We start from the raw sequence: 20,037 nt of genomic DNA on the forward strand, positions 1-20,037 counted from the left end.
AGGTATTCTTGGTGTACCCTGGATAGCTCTGGGATGTCCCTGGTTGTATAACAGTGGTGTAGTGTCTGACTCTGTCCTCTGGAATGGAAAAATTAAGAGTGAGAATTATTTCAGCTGTCTCCTGTAGAAGCTGAGCCACTGTGAATAAATAATGAAAGAATCACTGGGGCAAAGAGATAAAGCTAGCAGGAGAATAAGCATTCACCTGGGAGGTGGGAAACCCAGGAAGAAGTTCCCTTATGCCAATGACCAATTTTATCCACAGTGGAACAGCTTCAACAGGAGTGTTTTGAGGGTGCTACACAATGGACTTTCCCATAGCCCAACGGTTAGATCACTCACCTGAGGGATACCCAACCTCAGTTCAAATCCCTTTTTCTGCCTAAGGGGGACTTGAACCAAGGATCCTCCACATCTGACGTAAGTCCCCATGTCCCTGGAAGTTATGAGGGAGGCTGTGATCTGCCTTACATCTCATCCTCAGTTGTAAGCATGCCAGGAGGGGCTCGATTCAGTAGGTGAGGTCAGAGAATGCTTATTGGATCAGGCCCCACAGGTGAGTTGGCAGAGGTGTGCCTATCTTCCCCCAGTTTGTGCATTGCTCTGGGTCTAGTCACCTGGCGTGAGGCTGCGGTGCTCTTTAAGGGCTAGTTTAGGCTCTTACAAGTTCAGGGACAGCAGAGTGGGGGTTCTGTGAATGTCACTGGGTCCTGATTCTGGGATTTACATCCCTAAAGTGGCAGTTGGCTACCTAAATCCTTTTGTGAATCTAGCTCTCATTTGTCATTCTTTCACCTACCTTTCTCCATTACACTCTTTATTGTAATTTGTATTTTAGTTCAGTAAATAACTTTATTTCTTTTGAATATCTAAGAAGTCCCCCTAAATAATGGAAAGGCTAAATGCTATTACCATGTTTTAGTGAATAAGGTAATTCTATAAAAGACCTAAATGTGAGAGATTATTGGAGCTAAATGCAAAAATTGTAATTAAAGAAAAGCTATGTTTTTTAGAAAAAAAGAAACCCAACAAACCTGGTGTGAGAGATTCCCCTCACTGTGCCACTTAGAACTGGGGTGCCACTGAGCTCACCTGACCCACCAGCCTGGGTTCCCTTTACACTGTGCTGCTGTGACAGGCTTTCAAGCTTCCTTCCAGCACTCACACAGGTAGGGCCACACCCAGCTGTAGAATCATACAAATGCTGAGATCAGCTCTGCATGGGAAAGCTCAGCTAAGGAATTGCCCAACACCCAAGTGCGCACCCCCTCTGGAGCGTAACCCAAAATTGTATCATCTTGCACTGCACAGAGATCTATACAGCGCAAGCTCATTGATATTCATCCCCTCCCTCAATGTGGAGGAAGATATGCACAGCTTTTTGCCCCTCCCCAACGTCCCCAGTTACAAATTCCACAAACTGGTTTTAGAGAAAACAAAAACAAGTTTATTAACTACAAAAGATAGATTTTAAGTGATTATAGGGGATAGCAAACAGGTCAAAGCAGATTACTGAGTAAATAGAACAAACACCCAAATTGAGTTTAAGATATTAAAGAAACTGGTACAAGTAGCCAATTCTCATTCTCACCCTAAATGTTTTAGGCAGATTGTAGAGATTCTTAAAAGCCAGATATACTGGCCTGCAGCTTAAAATTTCAGATATTTTATTCACAGGTTAGACAGCTCTCCAGCCTGGGTTCAACACTTCTCTCTCTCCCCTTCTTCTCCCCCTGCCCAGTCTTTGTTACTTAGCTGTTTCCAGCAGTCATTCTGGGTGGGGATTCAGGGAAGAACAAACCACGATTATGCCACGCCACACCTTAAATCGGTTTCACACTTGCCGGGAATCCTTTGTCTTCCAATGTGATTCCCATCCCCAGTCAATGGAAAAGTACTAATTTTATCATGAAGTCCAGTATCAGGTGACAAGATCAAATGACCCTGCAGCCATAACTCAAGGTTTATTTGCAGTGTCCCCAGGAAGACTTCTCTGTGGGTGATAAATATCGCCTGAGACCTATCGTTCTCTCTACTGGTTCTTCCTCACCGTGAGGCATCTAGACTGATTGCATTCTGCCTGGTGGGTGTTCCCCAAGTGTAAACACACTTGTAACTGATACATAGTCAATATTCTTGACTTCAGATACCGAAATTATACATGCACACAAATAGGATAATCATATTCAGTAAATCATAACCTTTCCAATGACACCTCACATGACCCATATTGCATAACATACATCTTAGCTATGCCATAACCATATTATAACAATATTTCTATGAAGAATATGGAGTGAAAGTTTTTGTAATATACAAATGTTTGGACATTATAAGTGATCATTTCCTATATTTTATATATGAATTTCATGCAGCATTCTTTTTCCCCCAGTGCCACATGGAAATTACTGATATGACAGCAGAAAAGGTTTAGCTTTACTAGCTCACTGATATATTAATGGCTTTTGAAACATTTCCTGGGCAAAGTCAGCTTTAGCTGACAGTGAAAAATGATCACTTGCAAGAATGCCACTATACAAAGTGGTTTTTAACTCTGCCAGTTTTATTTGTTATCATCTCAAACCTGTTCATTTGTCTGACTGCTTGTGAATTTCCCTGAATATATTACGTCTTGAATATTCTGATGGAAATAATCCAAAATGTCATCTTTCTTCAGATCCTGATTCAGTTAAGCATTTAAGCACACTCTTAACGTTAGACATATGCTTCCATTTCCACTGATTTCAGTAAGACTTAAGCACATGCTAAACGCTAAGTACGTGCTTACGTGCTGTGCTGAGCCAGGCCCTTAAACTATTTTTGTGCCACGTCTACCAATTCAGTAATTTTTCTGACTCGTGTGTGTACAGTACATCTCTCCCACATTATTTTAACTCTTTCTTCAGACATGTTTCTAGCACTGTACAAGTAGCAATCATGAGTTTGAACAGTTGCTACTAGCAAATACTTTATATCTTGTCAGTAAGCTACTAAGTGCAAATATGCATGATTAAATAACATACTTAGTGATATATATTCATTAACAATATATATTTTGTGGCACTTAACCACTTCCTCTGTGGCTTGCTTAGGAGTGCAGTTATTGAATGGGAGTGTCTGTCACTGCATTTAAAATGAACTATTTGTTCAGAAACACTGAATAGGGCAGTTGACTTAACGGTGAATTTATCAGACTTCAGAATCTTTGGTTCATCTTCTGTTGATGGCCACCAGGCTGGCTATAGTCTTGGATTGGCTTAATCACTTGCATATATTCACAATAAATAGACTGGAAGGCTGAAGTATTGGCTTTGCTCTGGGAAAACATATAGTGTGAAAAATGGGAGGTGTACAGAGAGGTACAGCCAAAATATAGAAACATGAAAACAAGGGCCAGTCAGAAATTTTCTGATTGAATATTTCTCCATCAGAAAACACCCAATTGTCAAAAGTTCTGTGGGATCTTGTTAATTCTATGGAAAACAGGCAGAAACTCTTCCTGGTTTCTTGCCAATTCACCTGCCCAGCTCCCTGGCAGCCTACCTGTAGGCTGATAGGGACCTGAGAACCTTGGTTCTCAGTCTCATGAATCTTTCACAGCTCATGATTCCAGGGTCCCCAGCTCTAGGGAAGCCCACCAGGCAGACTGCCCAGATCCAGGGTTACCTGACTTTGAGCTGCTGCAGAGCCAAGGTTCCCTTGACCCCTGGTTCCCAAGGACCTCTTGCTGCTTCCCAAATAACTAAGAAAAAAATCCCTCCAAAATTTCTATTCTACAACAAAACAAACTTTTTTCAAAAATTTCAGATTTTTTTGTGGAATGGAAAAATCTCATTCCATCCCAGCTTTAATGAAAAGTTATTAATATCTTAATGGAACAAACTCCGCTAACACCAGGAAATGTTTCATCCTTCTCTTTATGCTGACATATTTTGATATTTTATTATAGACTTCAGAATCATTAAGAAGCAATTTTCTAAAGTAAACACAGCTTTATTTTATACACTTAAGGAAGTTCTCATGTGAGCACAGATTGAAATGACTGAAATTACTTACTCAGAGAAGAGATGTAGAAGGGCAACATGACATAAGAACATAAGAATGGCCCTACTGGGTCAAACCAAAGGTCCATCTAACCCAGTATCCAGTCTTCCAACAGCGGCTGATGCCAGGTGCCCCAGAGGCAATGAACGGAACAGGTAAATCAAGTGATCCATGCCATGTCGCTCATTCTCAGCTTCTGGCAAAAATGACAAAAGTGTATAAAATAATTAATGGCATAGAAAAGGTAGATCAAGGAGCTCCTGTCCTGTTCCATACTAGGACAAAAGGGAACTGACAAAATTAAATGGAAAGGTGGCAAATTCAAAACCAATACTTTGCCACAAAACATAATTAGTCTATGGAATTTACTGCCATAGGATGTCACTGAAACCAAAAATTTAGCAAGATTCAAAGAGGGATTGGAATGTATATGAGTAACAAGAATATCCAGTTAAAATGGTTAATGCTTAAGAGTTTTGAAAGGGATATAAAATCTCATGCTTCAGGATTTATGTCAATTGTTTATTTGGGGTTAGGATGAGACTGCTTAATGGGAATCATAAGCTCATATTTGCCTACTGCCGGATTGTTTTCACATTCCAAAGGATCTGGCAATGGCTGCTGTCTGAGAAATGACACTGGACTAGATGCACAGTACATTATGTACAACAGATATTAAATTTCCTCAAAAGCCCGCTCCTGTTGCCACTGAAGTCATAGCAATTTTGCTACTCAATTGAATAGGTGCAGCAGCATGCCCTCAATATGTGTTAATTCATCAGTGGCTATTAACTTAACTTACAACAGTATCATGCCAGTGTGCAATGTTCTGTATTCTGCTTATTGATTTCCAGGTGGAGTTTACATTGTTTATCTATAAAGCCATAAATGGCTTGAGACCAGCATTCCAGAGAGACCCTTTTCGCTCTCCATGTGATAATGCCACCGTTGCCGTCAGTGAAGGTATTCAAGCTGGATTTCTCTTGGTCTCTAAGGGTACATCTACGCTGGTCCAAATAAATAAATAAATAACCAAAAAGCAATGGCAGCAAGTCTCAGAGTACGGGTCAACTGACTTGGGCTCATGTTACACAGCTAAAAATAACTGAGGGGTTCTCACAACAAATTTTTTGGTGGCCTCAGAGTGCAGCCACCGATTCTTGCCAGAGTACAATTTTTCCAAGCCAGAGCCCTGCCTCCTCCAGGAAGTGGGTCAGGAACTCACTGGCCATCTGCGAAGTTCCAGGTTCCTCTGGCTCCATGCATACGACGTTCACATGTCTCCAGAGGCACTGCCCAAAGCTCCTGAGGAGGCTACATGGTCCAGGACGTTGATCCCTGCTGGTGACACTAGCAAACACCAAGGCGATACATCCATGAGAAATAGCTGGACACTGCAGGGAGGGGCTGCTGCTTTGCCCCCCATCCTATCTCCACCTAGAAGGCTGTTGAGGCTGCAAAATATTTGCTGGTGTCCACATCTGAGAAATGCTGATGATGCTCCAGCCCCAGTGGGAACTGCTATGTTGCTATATTTTGCCCTGTACAGCAAGCCTGAGTCAGTTGATCTGGGTTCTGAGACTTGCTTCTGCAGGGTTTTTTTTTTCAAGTATAGATATTTCCTAAGCGGAAATTGCTGGCAGAGTGTCTTTATGAGGGAATTAACACCTCCTCATTCCTATTCCAAAATAGCCTCCAAGTGTTGAACTTTAGGAAATGCTAAAAGATTTATCATTTCTCTGGCTTTTGGGGCAATGGCTGAGATTGGTATATTTGGAAAGGTGGGGTATTTTCAGTTATTTGGTTATTGTGCCTATGTGGGAGGGATAGCTGCAGTTTGGTTTGGTTTGTAACATGCTAGGTAAGATTTTGTAGAGCATAACACAAATACGTTTTTAACAGGCCTTGAATACTACATATCTGTATATTTAAGGCAACTGTTGCTATATTTGTTAAATAAGTAAAACCCTTTAGAACTGTTCATAATGTTATGAACAACAAACCATCAAAAATGGGTTGCTCATAACATTGTTTGAGGGGTCCATGAGTTCCTTTTCAACCTGGACTGAGTTTCCCCCTTGTGACCTGTCACCAGACCGTTGTATTGGACCCATCCTGTAGATCCCATATTTCTCCAAGTCAACTGGGTCTGAGCAGTGTGCAGAAACTGCCTCTGTTTCTGGATCTTACACTCAGCCACTCATGAACCAACAATAGAGGCTCCAACCAATTCCCCACAGCTCCTCAGTCTAGGACCTCAAAGTTGTACCATCTTGCTCTGGTCAGAAGCCTGACCAGTGTAAGTTTATTACCCAGTCCATCCCTTCCTCAGTGTGGAGAGGACATGCACCAGCTTTTGTACACAGAGCAGATTTCCCAAGCACTTCATCCAAAACACACTGTTTTAGGTAAAATATAAAACAGATTAGAAAGGTCAATTTTAAGTGATTATAAGTAATAAGCCTATGGATAAAAATAAAATCGCAATCTGAGTTCTATAAACTAGACAGGATTTTAATCAAGCAATGTCTCACGCTGGTGGTATAATTCCTTAATACACAGGCTGGGATTTTCCTTTCCAGCCTGGAACCACCTCTCTAGTTCTGTCTTTGTCCTCCAGAAGTGTTTCCAGGTGTTGTGTTGTGGAGGGAGAGAAGCCAAGTGATAATGTCACTTCCCCTCTTTTATAGTTTTTTCCAGCTTGCTGGAAAGATCCTTTGTGATGTGAGCCAAGCACTCTCCATTGTCTAGGTGCTCTCTATGAGAAGTCTCCATTGTACACAATCCTTAGGAGAGTCATTGCGTGTGCAGACCCCCTTTAATGGGCCATCATCAGCGTTTGGCTGCTCCACTGTTGCACCTGAAAGGCTGATTATGGGTGTTCCCAACCTCACAACACATTTCATTAACACACACATAGTAAAACTTTGTAACTTCCTATACAATAATAGCACACACAGTCCAACAGGATATTTATGTTCAACAGATCAAACTTTTAAAAATATCTCACAAGGCCTACTTTGTACAAAATGTATCATAATTATATGACAGTGGTGTATATGGGGGTTCCAGGGTGCTGCTTTGGGGTACAGAGTGTCACAAACTGCTCCACTACATTGGGTTCGTCCCCATTGTATTTGGTCCTAATAGGCTATTTTTACGTTTTGTTTCCTATGGATCCTGTGTCTTGCAGGGACACTGTTCAAATTTAAGAGGTTTCTGAAATAAACTCAGCATAAGGCTATTGTTTTGTTTGCTTTTTCATATCAGACATTTCAATTCTTTTTTTAGTAGCTTTGAATTTGAAACACCCTTAGCTAAGCTTTGTATCCCAGGGAGTTTCATTTCTTCCTAGTTTAGTTCAAGAGTATTAGAAACTATTTCTGGCTCACACACTATCAGAGGGCACCCTCTTGTCTCTCTTTCTTGAGAGACTACTGTCCCCTGTCTGCGGTTATTTCCAAATGCTCATACTAACTCCAAGCCAATGATATACGAATGAGTTTGAAAGTGGGCAACTTACATTAACCATCCAGCCTTACTCAAGACTTTTCCTTCAGAAACAGTATACTTCATAGGCTGTGATCACAATCGAGATGTCACAGTTTCTACCACACTCGATTCACACCACCTCCCAGAAGCCTAATTACTGATACAAAGAGTGATTGGCATCATCTCACCAATTACATTTCTATCTGGGCTTTAACTTTCTTCCTTCAGAGTGACAATATGTCTTATTAGTATCAAGATGAGTTTAGAATTCAAAACAGGAAGTGAAGACTGCATAGTAACAGATTAACTTTCAATGACTGTCAATGTAATTTCCTATGTAGCATTTTTCTTTTTCCTCTAGCCTCTCCTCCTATTGTTACTTTACCTCGCAAGTTTATGAAAGTTTATGAAAGGAAGTTTATGAAAGGAAACAGAAAATGTGACCATTCATTGTAGTTATTTAATTTAATTCATGTATATGTCAATTCTAGGAATTGCTGAGTGTCCTCTATTTGAATGGGAGTTTGTGGGAGTTGAAAACATTCGGCATCATGCAGGATCCTGTTGTATGGGGCAAGATCAGAAAATGTTCAGATATTTTTCTAGCACAGCTAGTTGACTTTTGTATTTTGACATATTCCTGTGTTTGAGCCCTGGTGTTGAACTTCAGAATAATATTTTTTTACTTAGACTTTTCTCTCCTTCATTGATTAAGCCCATCTGAGGCTTAAAAGCATGATCATCTTTGAAGTATGGCCATCCCCACAGGCCACACTTGAGCTTGGAAGTAAACCTGGAATGATGCATGCTTGAGCAGCCCAGCCCACCTTTTAGAACTTTGTTACTTTAGCTCCTGTATCACCTGTTTCAAATATTATTCAGAAATGGCCTATAACTATGCTTCCATCCCAGGAGAATCTTCCACTCAGAAAGGTTTGAGTGACTTAATTCCCCCTCAGTAAAGCTTGTAGAACATGCCAGGTGTCTTTGGCAGCAGGCATGTGTCCAACATACCATTGTGTGGAATATGCCCATTACACTTCAGAATAACACCACCATTTCATCCCCAATGCCTCTCAAAAATCTTACAAATTGGCAAAGGTCATTTACAGTAGGAATCTTTATAGCAGCCCCACTGAATTCTGTGAGACAGGCCTTTAGCAGATGTAAATCTCAGTAGCTGCATTGGCTTCAATACAGCTATGCTGATTTACACCAGTTGAGGAACTGAGCCCAAGTTTATTGGCTCATGCTGCCTGTGATGCCATGTATAAGCCCCACACAGGTAGATAAAGAGTTAACAGGAGCTTCAAGGCTCATTTAGCCCACTTTGTTACACCTGGATGGTGTATCAGGCTTAATTTCTTATCAGATCCAGCTGGGGAGGAGTTAGGCTTGTGTAAGGAAGTAGCTCAGCAATGAAAGAAAAGACCCAGGAAAGAAGGGGTCTAGAGTTCCTGCTGTCTGGGAAGACCACTATGGGGGAAGTTATAGGAGTGGAGGTAGCCCTGTGGTGGGCCCTGAGTGAAGGACAGGACTCTAGGGAGGTGGCACTATGGGTTGGTGCTCTGGATAAGGAGCTGGGGAGAATTCAGGGAGATTAAAAGCAGGAGCCCATGGTTGGCAGCAGTGCTTTAAGATATGTTTGGTTTCATGCTGGGCCATATTTACACCTTACGTGTCCTTAGACACAGCACCTTCAGCGCCCCCGTGCCTACAGCTGACCTTCGCATTGCACACGGTTCTAGAGAGGTAAGGCACTCCTAGAATGCCGGTGCCCCTACTGTGCCTAATTGGAAATCTGGCCTTGATTTCCTGTAGGATTTTTTAATTCTTCTGAGGAGAAGATTGGCAGCCTGTTTCACTGAAAGAAGAGTGGGATTGAAGATGAGCCCAGGAGGAGTGCAAGATTTTGTATGGATGACTAGTATTGTGTTGGACATTGAAGCCCTGGAAGGGCTGAGACTGTTAACTTATCTCTAAGGAAACCCCATTTTTAGTGTAGTAGGACTGGAAAAACTTGGGACTTCAATGTGCCAGTTCATAATTGTAGTTGTAGTGAAATTCCACTTATAGAAACACTGGGTTATTTTGCGGTGGGGGTTGCGGAGAATGGACTTCACAGTGGATCAAATCCCCAGAGCTGCTGACTACAGGCATCTTCCATTTACCGACATTCTGAGAAATTACAACCCCCATTCAAATTGATAGGTTCCATTCTATCCATTTGCTTCAATGGGAGTTTTGCCATTGATTTCAAATGGGGCAGCTCTAGGTATTTTGCTGCCCCAAGCACGTCAGGCAGGCAGGCTGCCTTCGACGGCACGCCTGCAGAGGTCCACCGAAGCCACAGGACCAGCGGACCCTCCGCAGGCATGCCGCCGAAGGCAACTTGCCTGCCGCCCTCCCGGCGACCGGCAGAGTGCCCCCTGTGGCTTGCCATCCCAGGCACATGCTTGGCGTGCTGGTGCCTGGAGCCGCCCCTGATTTCAAAGTGAGCAGGATCAGGCCTATGTGTAATTTTAGGCAAGAGTTCCATAGTATTATATGGATTGTAATAAATACCATGTTTTGTTGTCAGGTGGTTCCAACTCCCAGTTTGTAATATTGAACATGTCAATATGAACTAGATACAGCCTGTAGAGTCTGTTTCATGCATACCTTGTCAAGGACTGAGATTTCTCCACAGTACCCACTATAAAAACAGTTTGACTCCTTTCAGTGGTGTTACTTCATTACCTGAAGTAACAACAACAAAAATTACCTAAGTGATAACCTGAATGTCTCTCAAAATATAGTCACTCCTTCTTCTATAAACTACCAATGATCGGTTGAGGACATTCCATTGAAGCCTATGGGAATGTTGCTATCAACTTGAATGGAAGCAGGTGTGAACAATCCTGACAGTGTGTTTCAAATGAGAAACTCTTTCTTGGGTTATGAAAGCAAATTGGACCAGTTTCCACTATTGGAAAGACGGAATGGGGGCAATCATATTTAAAATGATTGAAACCTTTTAAAATTATTATTGGCATCCCTGTAGCTAAATTATTGCTGAAATGAGTTGAGAAACTCTTGAAAAGGTGAATCAAGATATTATCACTGGCTGCAAATAAAGCAGGCAAGATCATTCTGATCTCTGATATGCATTTGTTTAGGTTATTTTCAAAGCCTTTCAAATAGTTTTTGATAACCATATACATGTTAGTTTTGATGCACTTTTAATCATGTCTTGCTTACCCAACATAAATTAATTAAATTTACGTACTTTCTGTTCTCATAAAAAAACCCTTAACTCTATTGAATCTCTGTGCAGATAATTTTTTTCTATTTGATTTCTCAGCTGGTGCAAGTTTATACCTCAGTGGAGCTATGATATTTGACACCAACTAAAGATCTGCCCCAGTGCACATCTTGTCTTATATACATGTTCTCTTTTTTTCCAGTATTTAGAAAATGCTAATGATGTGTATTGGGAGAGACAGTGGAGCATTGTCCTGAGGCTCATAAGACCTGGGCTGTAGTCCTAGCTCAGCCACTGGTCTACTGAAGTGACTTGCCCAAGGTCACCCTTCCCCCCATCCTTTCTGTGCCTCAGTGCTTCATAAAGCACGCTGAGGCCAGATCTACAGTACCATAATTCTCACACCTGCACTCAAAGTATCTAATTTGCTTCTTAAGGAGAAAACTGGTTGCAAGAATCATTGGGCATTATCAATTAAATATTCACATTTCATTGTGATGGCAAGTGGAGCAGATGATCTGTGAGCCACTGTACTCTATATAGTCTGAGGCTATATCTAGACTAGGAAAAGGGCTAAACCCAACCTCACTACAACATTTTCCTTAGTGTAGACGTTGATCAACCCTCTTTGCTTCAATCAAACTGGCTTGGATCAAACCTTGGAGGTAAAAGATGGTAAGCTGAGTCAACACAAAGGGAAAAAGACATGTTGAGGTCAGGTTTAGTAAACATGTTAGCTAACAATTACCCAAACTCCACTGTGCTGGCCTAAAGTGTGAAAGATTCCTACAGAATGGCAAAAAGCATTAACAACTAATGCTGGTCAAATCTCTTCTATTGAAACTTATTTTGTGTGTGTATGTTTATTTTTTGTTTTTTGGGTTGTTTATTTTTTACAAAATACGGGAAGTGTGTTTTCCTTTCAATTTTAATCAGAAAACTGATTCTGGGAGGGCAAATAATCAAATTTTCAGATCTCAGTTTTTTGATGATAGGTCAATTTTTCCATTGAAAATGTAAATGAAATTTTCTCTGGGTGGCGTGGGAGTGGAAGGAAATCCGCCCAGGTCGATTAACAAGACAATTTCCTGCTGCATTTAGGGGCATAAGGCATTCATATTAGGGAAAACTGCCCTCTGCTGTTCATTCCTATGTCTGTGGTGAATTTCAGCGCTGTGTCTGTTTGTAATAGTGGATAGTGTGAAAGAGTGGTATGTTGTGCTATGAAATAGCTACAACATCTATAACCTGTTGCAGTTATTCCTTTTTTTTGAGGCAGGGAGGGTTTCCTGTTTCTGTCAAGAACTTGAAGTGCTTCATATAACATGCGTGGCCAGGCCGTGCTTGAAATAACAAGGGCTTTCCAACTAATTCCTCAGTTTAGAATATTGGGATGAAGGGCAGGGGAAAATAACGATAGAACAAATAGATACATGCTATACAAGAACTGCTTCAATTCATCTGTCAGCAGATCTTAAATATTTTATATAATGTTGCCTACAGTTGCCCAAATCTAACTTAAATTGGCATTTCAAAGGGAGATCTATGATAATCATCATTTTATTTTATTAATTTAATCTTCTAAAGAAAAGGGAAAAAGCTTGAGAAATAGCTAATCAACATCTATCAATGTATACTTTCAAAAGACTAAACCATGAAGAAAAATCAAAGCCACTATATACACATGCGTTTTTTTCCCTTTTACCCTCTGAAGTCTAGGATCTCTAATGAATCCTCATTCTGAGGAGGATATTAATTTCTCCTCTTATCCCAGAGCAGTAATTCAATTTAGAGTCTAAAGTTATTTCTCATTTTATAATCATAGAAAACCCTTCTCCTAAAATTGTAACCTATACTGGATACAAGTTCTGTAGCTACAGAAACCATTTACTTTTCATCACCTCATATCTCCCTGAAAGGACCTGTAACCTAATAGCAATAAAACATTTTCTTTATCTTTAATTTCCCACCCTGACCCCCCAAAAAACCCTCCTGTCTGTTCCAAGAAGAACAGCTAATTAACCATGATTGTGCTACATCATTCTGCAGCAAGTTTTCCCCTTTCAGTGATATGAGAGTCTTTGAAAACTTGGCTATGGGGAGGATAAGCGATAGATTGACTCAAATTTTATTTCTAAAACTGTTTAACAAAACAATGTATCGTTTTTGCTGTGTTGGATTTTCCTTTGATTCCTTCATGCTGAGAACCCTTTTGATTTTTACTCTATTTACTGTACAAGATTTTTTTTTAGCACTCCCATTTACCTACAAACAGAATTTTCCTTAATCATCTTTGAAATGTTTTTAATACCTAGTTTGGTTTTAGTCATAACACATCTTACAAGCAGCAAGTGTGAACACTTGATTATCAATGGTTCAAAACCCTCATGTTCCTGCTCATACTATTCCTGCATTACCTTAATGTCTTCAAGGATGGTTTTCAATGTGCTCTCCGGAGCACTGTTACTCATGGTATTCATAGCTTTTTGTTTAAAAGGCCAGGAGGGAGCACTGGGTCAGCTAATCTGATGGTCTGCATAATATGGGCCATAGAATTTCATCCAGTTACTCCTGTACTGAGGCCAATAACTGGTTGGGCTCCTGTACTGAGCCCATTTCAGATTTCCATAGGTAGGAACGGTGTGACCTGTTTCTTGAACAGAAAGTGGCTAACTTTTTGCTCATCTGATGGATGGAAGTGCTGCATACAGACCAGGATCATCCTTCTTTTAATCTTCTGTCTGTCTTGGGGCTGTGCCCATTTTCAAAGCCCTTCCCCCAAATAGATAGCAAACTCTGTAGGGCATATTGTCCCATAATGGAAGAAGGGGAAAAATGATACTCCACAAGAAATTTTAACACAGGAACATTCAACTTTGCAATATGATCAGCAACCCATCCATGTTATGTGGTTCCATTAAGAAAAGGTGTTCCATATAAAGAGAAAGCACGTTTAGCAAATGCTTGGAAGCATGCATGCAAATCCTTGCAACGTGTTGTGAATCAACAAGTAGCAAACTGCCTATAATTGTAGACAAGAAGTCAATCCAGTGTGAGAGAGATCTATTTTGCTAAGCACAGAGGGTAATTCAAAGTTCTAGTGGTTTCATTGAAAACTTTTACTTGGAAATTAGTGTAATTGCCTTACTGGTTACATTTTTAGGCTGGCATTACTAGCTTTGCTTATAACTCAATATCCTGGTTACACTAAGAAATAGACATATTGGGCTAGATCCTCATCTGATGAAATGGGCATGGCTCCATTGGAAACAATAGAAGCATGCTATTATTTGCTGGGGATCTGGTCCACTATTTCTACTGGTATACTGGTTAAATTTGGACACGTCACGTTTTACTGCTTATATTGAGTACCATTTTCTCAACATAACCATGGTAATATATTGATTTATCTGGTTATGCTGGAAAATGGGTACAGTATGTTTGCTTCAATAGAAAATAGGTATTCTACAGTTTCTTGTCAGTTTTCAGTGCTAACCAATATACAAATAGTATCCAGAAAGTCATGCCTGGAAAGCGTGTGAGCAGAAGGCAAGTATATATAGAGAATGAAGTCTTGAATTTCAGTAGACAGAATAACTTATTATAGATTTTAAGGTCAGAAGGGACCATTATGATAATCTAGTCTGACCTCCTGCACAATTCAGGCCACAGAATGTCACCCACTCACTCCTGTATCAAACCTATGTCTGAGCCATTGAAGTCCTCAAATCATGGTCACTCAGTCATGATATGATGTGATCTGTGTTGAAATATTAAATACTCTTGTATGCTTTAGCTAACAGGTGTGTGTCATAAGTCATGTTACTTGCCAGCTCTGGACTGGTATTCTCATTTATGTATGGTACTAGAAAGAGTCTGTGGAAATATGCTATTGCACATACACAGCATAAAACACAAAGGAACAGAGACTACATCCATATCCATCTCTGCATTTGAGATGGATCCATTAGACTGTGTTCATTCAGTTTCTCCCACTCCAGCTACACAAACCAGTGCATCTGAGCTCCAGTAAGTGTAGCACAAAGTCCTTTATGACAGGCATATCTCAAAAATCATATCAGCTTGTTGCCAGTACAAGTTGTCCTCGAAAGAGAAATGACCACAGCCCACTGCCAATATTCTGATGTCACATTCTGATGTCCAGGAGAAGTTCCAGCCTCTCCTGAGGCTGATTTAAATTGCACACAGCTTGTTTCCTGTTTATGCACTGCTTTTGGAGTGGAGCATACTGTTATAAGCATGCCATCCTTTTCTCTGGAAGGCCTCTCCTATTTGGCTTATAAGAGGTAAGCAAATTGCGCACATCACATTATATCCCACCTGCCTATTCATAAGATAAATATGGTGACATTTATTTTATTAAAGGGAGGATTGAGTGTAACTTGCTCCCTTCTGTCCAAGTACACTTGTGTTTGCTATTTTGTGGAAATGTGAGAGCAGTGGGTAACTGCAGATTATTGGTGCTCTGGCTAGGCACAGTTTCTGTAGCCTTCATATAGTGAATATATAACACTTCTAGTTAATGTGTGATACTAACAATAGGAAAGTTATGCAACTTCATCTAATGGCTTCCCATCTCCATTATAAATTTATACTTTTGCTTTCAGTTTCTTATCACAAAAAAATGGATTTTATTCATTACTGCTCCAGATTAAATGTCTTCCTCAAATTAGAATGAGGAGTTGGAATCTCTTATCATATCTTCGCATATTCTTGGCTCCTTGAAGTTTCTGCAGTTCTGAAGTTGGAGACCAACGATTCTGATTGACACCTATAGGAGAACATAACGTCAGTTTACAAAGGAGGAGTACACGCACTGCCGTGCATTCATAGCAGAGACCATGGATGCCTTGTGCTATGCTGTACACATAGACATACTAAGACAATCCCTGCCCCAAAAAGCTCACTGTCCAAATAGGTTAATACACCTCTACTTCGGTATAACGCTGTCCCCAGGAGCCAAAAAATCTTACCGCACTATAAGTGAAACCGCGTTATATCGAACTTGATTTGATCCGCTGGAGTGCGCAGCCCTGCTTCCCCACCCCCCGCCCCGGAGCACTGCTTTACTGCATTATATCTGAATTCGTGTTATATCTTGGCGTGTTATATCAAGGTAGAGGTGTACTTCCTTCCTCCCAACCCTTTGTCTTGACCAGCTCCCTTTGTCACATGGAGAACTATGTGACAGATGTGATGACTTACACAAGATCAGAGAAAGTAAGTCTGTGGCAGAGCCAGGAACTCAACAGATCCTTCCTGAATTCCAGTCTGCTGCCTTAACCATAAGACGGTTCTCCCCCTCTCCATTCCATTGGAGAGTCCACCAACACTGGCCCCTGCCTAAAGTACAGACCATATCTGTCAAACCAATCAAATCTTTGACAATGAATCATCACTTTCAATGCAACTACTGTAAAATGGGGAGAGAAGGTAAATCATCTCCCCCTCCCCCTACAGCATAGACAGGCTGCAAATAATATTCTTGCTTCATGTTGTAAAAGTATTTTGAGCCCTGTTGAATGGGATTCATCAGCTTTAACTCTCGACTTTTGCCATCCACAATGGAAAAGAGAAAAGGGTATCTGCAGCTGTTTTCCACTTGGCAGATCATATCTGGGATATTTTCCATTCTGGTTGAGCCACATAATAATAATGTCTGTGGAATTGGGAGCGGGGGATTGTTAAAGAAAGTGCTTCTTGACTGCATGTGTGATTTATGTGAATGTATTCCATCTGTTTAATGATACGTGCATATATAGCCACCTGTCAAGATCTTGTATTTTGTAGAGGCATATAACAGAATTTGTACAAATTGGCTGCCGAATGAGATTATAATACTCAGATATCTGAAAGCATGAATATTCCCACTGAACATACACGTTTCTCTACATTTAATGTTATTGTGATTTCAATTTTTAGTTGATAGGATAACAACAAGCCATCGGCATTAATGAATTTTGTTAATTACCGTCCCTTTATTTCATAGGTGCTGGAATTAGGGGAGCTGCCACAGCCTCTGGCTTGAAGTGGTTTCCATCACTGGAGTGAGGAACTGGACCCTGAGTCTCTCACTTCCCAGGTGGCTGCTAAGCACCTAGCTATAGTCATTGTTTACCCACACGGAACTCTCCTGAGAGGTACAAGATAGGATAATCCTCTCATCAAATAGATGGAGGGAGGAGGGGAAGTGAGCCCAGATCTCCCTCATCCTGCATGGATCCTCTAACTTCATGGTTCAGGAACCAAATTAGCCATTAGCATTACCCAAAAGAGACATAGTAATGTGAATTCATTTTTTCATTTACTATAATACTACATTCATATTTTTATATATATATAAAATTATTATTACAGCAAAATGACTGACCAAGTAGTATTATTTTTATCAACTATAGCTGGGTAATAACATAGTAAAAGCATCCTGGCTGGTTAATGTCTGTTACAGCTATCCCCCTATTCCATTTTGTTTCTTACAGCTGTCCCCATACTCCATTTTGTTTTTGTTCTCCTCCTATGGCCGCCCTTCCCTGGCTGTTAAGTTGTTTACCAGGGCCACTGCCCTTCTCAAAGGGAGGGCCCCTTGAGTTGTTTAACAAGAGCCATTGCCCTTCTCAAAGGGATGGCCACTTGTGCTGCGTACTAAGTGGGACCACTGCCCTGTTCAAAGGGTTAGTCCTGTTATCACCTCGTTGAACCTGGGCTCGGTGTAGGGCAGGCAATGTCCAGAGCTGCAAGACCTATTGTGTTTTTAAGATCCTGGGCATGAGTCATAGGCCTCATGTGCTTTGGAGTCACCTATTGCACAGGACTCTGCCCAGACATGCTTCTGTGCTCACCTGCAGTCTTTTCCCTGTGCCTCCTCCCCTGTGACAGAGGGAGCCTATCAGGATTACTGGCGGGAAACTGCCTGAGTTTGCCTTTAAAAACAGACATTTATGAAACAAACATCAGAAAGGTTCCTGCATTGCTGCCTGGTCTGATCAGCCAGGGGTTTTTGGGGGGGTCCTTTCTCCGCTCTCGTTTTATTTTTGAGCGTACCCCCGGTTTTTAATCCCCCCCCCCACGAAGAACGAATTGTTACCTGAGAGATCTCCTGATTATTGAGACTGTACCAAGCCCTCCTTGCTTCTTCTGATGTTGTTGCTGCTTCTGCCTTTGCTGCTGCCTTGGTGACTGGTAAGAATCCCTCTGTGAAACTTTCCCTACTTTTATTTTGTTATTTTAGCTGCTGGCTCTGTTTCCCCAGCACACAGACTCAAGCTAAACCTTGGTCTGTGTCTTAAAACCTCTCTTAAACTCTGCAGCGCTTTGCTGCTAAAAATAAGTTTGTGCCGCTGCTAAGCTCTGCTCCTGTGGGCTTTGCCTCCGGGCTCCCTGCTTTCAGCTGTATCCCTTGGCTTCAGCCACCATCCCTTGGCTTCCTTGGGAGCTGGATCCTGGGCACATACCACTCTGCCCTCTGTGACTTCCCCGTAGCATAAGGTGCACCATAGGTTTTGGTTTTTTTAGTTTAATAAGTCATAGTTTGTTAAGATTGTAGAGCCTGTAAGTTCACCTGCCTTGTTATAGTTTATTGTTTTGTTGCTCCGTATAGTTGCTTGTTATAGTTTTGCTTAGAATTGTGATATTTGTTGTTTTGCCTAGTCATTGGTTAAGATAGATAAGGTTTTTGCTGCTTAAATTCGTCTTCCCGCTGTCCCGATCTCTCCCTGAACTTTCCCGTGTCTGTTTTTTCCCCGCTCCAATCTCCCCCTCTGTGTGCTCCTCCATGTCTCCCTGTTATAACCCTTTGCTGCTTTTTCCCCCGCATCTGCACTCCCTCCGAGCTTCCCGACTCCTTGCTGCTTCCCCCCCTGCGTCTGCATCACCCTCCGAACTTCCCAAACCCCTTGCTGCTTCTCCCCCTGTGAAACTTCCCAAACCCTTTGCCGCTTTTTTTCCTTTGTTTTTGGTGTCCGCTTCTTGCTTAAACCTCTCTCCAGCCCTTCTTTACACTTCTCCGCTGCTCCTCCCCTATCGAAAGTCACCATCATGCAGCTCCATTGTCCTTACCCTGCAGGGCTTCAGAGTCCCTCGCTGCTTCCAGCTGCACTCTCCTCTCATCAGTTGCCACTAATAATTCACTCCCCGCCCCCTCCTGTTCCTTGACAGATTATCTGCTATCCTAGCCTCACAAATTAAGTCATTACTTTTCTTTTATACCGTTACATTGTTACATTGCATAATTTCACTTATCACCCATATTGTATTATTGCACTGTGATTCACATCTTACTTGTAATTATAACACCCCATTGGTTGCTTCCACTTTTCTGATATACTTTGTATTTGCATTGATATCATTGTGTTACATTGTGTATAAGGCCACTAACCACTTAATACATTCTATCTATGATTGTTGACCATTTTATATAGAAGCTACCATTTTATTTTGCATTTCTTTTGATATGCTTATTGACTGTACTGTATCCCATTGTGCTGAACCCCACTTACTGTGCCCCACTCTTAGAACTCCCTACACTGTTCAATAAGAAGAACCCCCCCATCGTTGTCTATTGTAAACACCCTATACACCCCATCCCATCGTATTTCATTGTTAAATTCCCACCACTTCCTTTTTCCTTTAATAAAGAAATTAATTGGCACCCCACCTGTGTGGTAATTGCTCCCCAAGATCCCATATATCTGCTGGCAGGGACAGTTAATAACTTAAGTTAATAATCAAATCACAGTGTTTTAAAGAGCTGCAGGAGACAGATAAAAGAGCCACTTGCGGCTTCTGAGCCCCAGTCTGAGTATCACTGCTCTACCAGCAGAGCTCAATGTTATAAAGTGAGTGATGGCCACAGCATCCCCTCCTCCTTCCCACTCCCAACTTTGGATAGTATCTGAATCCACAGGTGCCCTCTAAGCATGCCTACCAGCTCAGGCCTCTGCCTGTCTTCCCTGGATTCATGGAGCGCCCTGGGGCTTAGGTAGGAAACCAGTGCCTGGCTGCCTAGGGTGAGGCAGCAGTGCACATAGCCAGAGACAGAAACTTAGGTGCCTACGGAACTCTGAGAGAAGAAATTTAGGTGTCAGGTGAGTTTGAGCTTACGGGGTTAGGTGGCAGCTGAGCAGCAATGTGGTGGATGCTAGGCACCTATGTCTGGGATTTAAATACCTTGATGGATCTGGGCCCTTGTCTCCAAGCTGGTGAAATTTCAAGGGTTGAGGGGTTTGTTTTGTTTAAAT

This window comes from Gopherus evgoodei, chromosome 2 (genome assembly GCF_007399415.2).
Source record: "Gopherus evgoodei ecotype Sinaloan lineage chromosome 2, rGopEvg1_v1.p, whole genome shotgun sequence".
Taxonomy (NCBI): Eukaryota; Metazoa; Chordata; order Testudines; family Testudinidae; genus Gopherus; species Gopherus evgoodei.